This window comes from Oratosquilla oratoria, chromosome 10 (assembly GCF_046742065.1).
Source record: "Oratosquilla oratoria isolate Oo_2021 chromosome 10, ASM4674206v1, whole genome shotgun sequence".
Classification (NCBI taxonomy): Eukaryota; Metazoa; Arthropoda; class Malacostraca; order Stomatopoda; family Squillidae; genus Oratosquilla; species Oratosquilla oratoria.
Window position 1 is genome coordinate 68703222 of NC_134786.1, and position 5000 is coordinate 68708221.

Genomic DNA, 5000 nt, shown 5'->3' on the forward strand with positions numbered 1-5000 from the left:
TATTCCATTACCGCTCGTCTGAAGTTTCATATCACCTCGTACGAAATCCGTGATATATATATATGTATATATATACACTATATATATATATATATATATACTGTATATATATATATATACATATATATATATATATATATATATATATATAAAATTGAAGGTGAAAGAAGATGACGAGGAGAAATGGGAGAATTTTACGCCTTAACATTTCGACCCGCAGGGTCTTTATCACAAAGCTAACAACATAAACGTAACCGGATATTTTATACACGGACGGGTCATCTTATGGGAGAGCTTGTTATTTTATCTGCGTATTCTTTTATTATTAATAAGCTTGTGGCTTTTGCTAAACATATAAATCCTTCTCTATGGTTAATGTTGTTATTAGTGTTGATATATGCTGCCTCAATTGTCTTCCTTAGTTTCTTGGATGATCCTTTATTTAATACGGTTGTGTTGTTCCAGTCTGGAAGGTGACCATGTTTATCCACATGTATTACTATGGAGTTAGATGTCCTATGGGCTTTTACGTCATTTTTATGTTCATTTATCCTTTTATTAAGTCCGCGACCAGATTCACCAAAATATGAAGAGGGACAGCTTTTACACGGGATTTTATAAACAACGCTGTTTTCGTTAGTGGGATTATTGTCGCTACGTGTTACCAAATGTCCTACTTTGCAACCTGACGTCCTGGCTATTTTGATACCCGCTTTTAGAAGAAAAGTGTCTAGGTATGAATTAACATTAGAGTTTGGTACTGTGATATATCTGGTTTCATTATTACATTTATTATCAATCTTATTTTTATTTTCATCTTTACTTTTGTTAATTATTTCTTTGGCTTTCTTTTTCAACCTACATAAGAGACCTTTTGGATATTTGAGTTTTCATCAAACTATATATCACAGTACCAAACTCTAATGTTAATTCATACCTAGACACTTTTCTTCTAAAAGCGGGTATCAAAATAGCCAGGACGTCAGGTAGCAAAGTAGGACATTTGGTAACACGTAGCGACAATAATCCCACTAACGAAAATAGCGTTGTTTATAAAATCCCGTGTAAAAGCTGTCCCTCTTCATATTTTGGTGAATCTGGTCGCGGACTTAATAAAAGGATAAATGAACATAAAAATGACGTAAAAGCCCATAGGACATCTAACTCCATAGTAATACATGTGGATAAACATGGTCACCTTCCAGACTGGAACAACACAACCGTATTAAATAAAGGATCATCCAAGAAACTAAGGAAGACAATTGAGGCAGCATATATCAACACTAATAACAACATTAACCATAGAGAAGGATAAATGTTTAGCAAAAGCCACAAGCTTATTAATAATAAAAGAATACGCAGATAAAATAACAAGCTCTCCGAAGCGTCCCATAAGATGACCCGTCCGTGTATAAAATATCCGGTTACGTTTGTGTTGTTAGCTTTGTGATCAAGACCCTGCGGGTCGAAACGTTAAGGCGTAAAATTCTCCCATTTCTCCTCGTCATCTTCTTTCACCTTCTTTCTTATTTGTCATATTATAGTCAATATATATATATATATACATATATATATATATATATATATACATATATATATATATATATAAACCTATGTAACTAACAAAAGATGCTATAAAGAAATTGCATATATTGTATCTGAGAATTTCAGTCAGCTTTACAAAGTGGATTTACATGTGTTGTCTGTCTTGACTGAAAACACACACATATATATCTATATACATGCATGTAGACATACATATATGCTTTTATACATGCACACCTAAAGATACACATGCATGCATACACACATACGTACACATATGCATGCATATATAAAAATATTTATGTATATGCATACATACTGTACATGTGTGGGTACATATACACAAACATACACGAAAACAAACCGTAACCTGCACACATTCCAAGACTGATATACGAAAACAAATACGAGAATTCCTACGGGTATGTATACCCATACACATTTGATATTCGTTAATTTGAAAAAGGCATGAGTGTTTAATTGACCAAACTACTGAGAGGGGCTTGCGCTGCATTCCTCTCTACCCGTATATTGATACATCACTATGAATTCCTTTCTTTGACTCTGTTCTTTAGTGCCAAGCTGTCCTATTCCACCATTAGGACTCCGTCGTACATCACTGATGACGTCACGACCCGGGGTTCCATGAAGCTCCGGAAGTTAATTCCATTAGTGAGTTAATTACCGGCCCGCATTGCACATACTTTGTTGTGGCCGGTGCTACATTATTCTGTTTTGTGGTTTAAGGGGCGTAGTCTTGGTTTAAATGGGGTCACGGTCGATTGAGGTTGAGTTCAGATCGGGGTCCTCACCTCAATTCAATTGGTGTTTGATACAGTGAGATTTGGAGCGTTGGTAATAAGGAATTTGGTTGCAGCAGAGACATTGGGGTACTTATAATTAAACCATATACCCGATTTGAACATATGTTTTGAGTTTTATCAGTAGATTTCATTCAGTCAATGTTATTCAGTTTGTACGTTCCTTTAGCTGTCGCATGGTAGTTTTATTCAATCGAAAGAAACTCTGCACACCAAAAGGCTAAAATGTTTCATTCTTAGGCAGACTTTTTGAGGACTTATTCTTTTGCGAAGATGCTATTTAATAATTTTCAAAGTTAAAAGTTCCTTAGCATTATCTACTACATTTCTCAGGTGCTATAATCAATGTACTTGGTAAACGGACACTTGTCCACATGGACGATTGCCCAATAGGTAGCACATAGTTTAATGAATTTATTTTGCTCAACCATTGTATTACATCGTAGAGTCCTAGACAGCAATTCATAAACCCCCATACCTGAGATGCAATATCGCTTCCTTGGCCTTCATTATCATTTAATTTCCTTCGACGACATGACGTCACAGCAAACCTCCTTAGAGCAACTAATGGAATACATAATCAACCTATAGCCAAATTTAGACACGAGATAGATAGTTCTAAGACTCAAATGTGCCACAACTCAAACATGAACGTGGCTGATTCCACAGCAGTGTAATGCTCAGCAAACAATAACTTCCACATCTTTTTGTTATCAGACAAAATTGTTATTAGAATATCCTTCAAGGCAATCTCAGAGTCAACACACAAGTCATGCAATGCCTCTCTCATGAACTGCACAACTTTTACCACTTTAGTGCCCAGAAGACAAATGATGATTGTGTTCATTCTATGAAGAACCCTTGGCAAGTAAAGGGGAGAAATATCCAGTCGACTTGCAAGTACAGACTCAGTCTACAGAATGTAAAAGACAGTTGTACCGTCACTGACTGTTTTATTAGTTTAGAGAAAGCTACCTTACCAAAGAGGTAGATTGTCTTAGCTACCCTTTTGTTACAGTAACGTACATTTTAGGGTAGAATATCTTATTAGGCTTAAATTGTTATCACACTGCGCTATTTTTTCTAACACATTGTACCTTTAACCTCCATTTGAATAACCAGTATATGACTGCGCTGACAGAATTCTAGATTTCTCTAAGAACATTTCAACAGTACGTCTAAAGGGCCATTTACACGGTCAAGCAGTTTGACAAACCCGGTTTGTCAAACAAGTGTTTGACAAACCGGGTTTGTCAAACCGTTTGACCGTCTAAATGCCCCTTTACATTCGTATAGGTTTACATTCTCTTACTTCATTCTTCACCTTAGCTATATATGATGGTAAGATAATTGAATATTTGGAGATTTGAAAAATAAGATATTGTAACCGAAGTCGTTTTTACTCAAACGAACTTTTAACGGTCGACGCTGATAAACCCCTTGGAAACCCAGTGTGATAGCCCCTATAGTGGGGTTCGCTGTACCACTTTCACTAGAAACGAGGTATTTGTACCAGATTAAGACCCATACTTGTATAGAAGGTCCTAGAATAATACGGTTGGGTGAGTAGTGCCTTTCCGCCCCCGCCTGCGGTGAGAAACCAACGCTCTATGTAGACCCACGCCACCCACAGAAGTAATTATAACTCCAACCAGTCAGCAATAACGTCGCGATTCATAATCTAAATATTTCATCAATTGCCGTATGGACTGCAGGACTCTTTCGGTACAGAATCACTCTCATAATCGGATAAAATTGTCTGGCTCCATTTTGGTCCAGGTAGTAACTGAGACGACGTGAATTCTTTTCCTCAGACGAAGAGAATCGCATGGCAATAGCTACATTTAGATATAATAATGCCTCAACTGCGACAAAGGAACGTGTTCTAGGTTTTGCTCAGAATGACTCCGGTTTTTCCGTGTCTAAACTAGCCCTTGCATAATCAACAATACTGTGCAATAATTCTCATTACAAACATTATTAACAGCGCAGGAATTCATCTTATCTATCCATATACCAAAGGCATCTTACCTCTTATAATGGAGGTAGCTAGCCAAGGCACAGACCCAATCCCATCCACCACCCTTTCCCTAGTCCCATCTTAGCTCCTCATGGACGACGTGTCATCCCTGGCTCACGCCCACCACCTGGGTCAGGAGCAATGCAGCAAGACACAGCACATCCACAGCTGAGCCGCCTCACCCTCCCTTTTCGTCCCCCCACAGCGTAGGAATACAGTGAAAAAGACACTGTAGAAGGACATTAGCAGTGAGAATGCATTGAATAAAGAAATATTAATAGTACAGGGGTAGATCAAGAGAGGTATCTGAAATGGAAAAAAACGTGTTTTTGTAACGTGATTAACTGTATTACTAAAACAAAAGAGCGTAATAATTTTACTAAGTCTGCCTGTGACTTGGGCACTTTTATGAAAGTTAAAAAGAAATATAATTCGGCTGTATCGTAAACAGGTCTATCTGATCAAACAATATTATCACATAATTATCAAATGCAATACAATTATTGCTGTCAGAATATCGCTTTAGCTACACTATTTCAATATATCATAAATATTTTACTCTCAACGAAGTTTTGTAAAAAAAATAAAATAAAGAGGCTCGAAAACTGGATGTC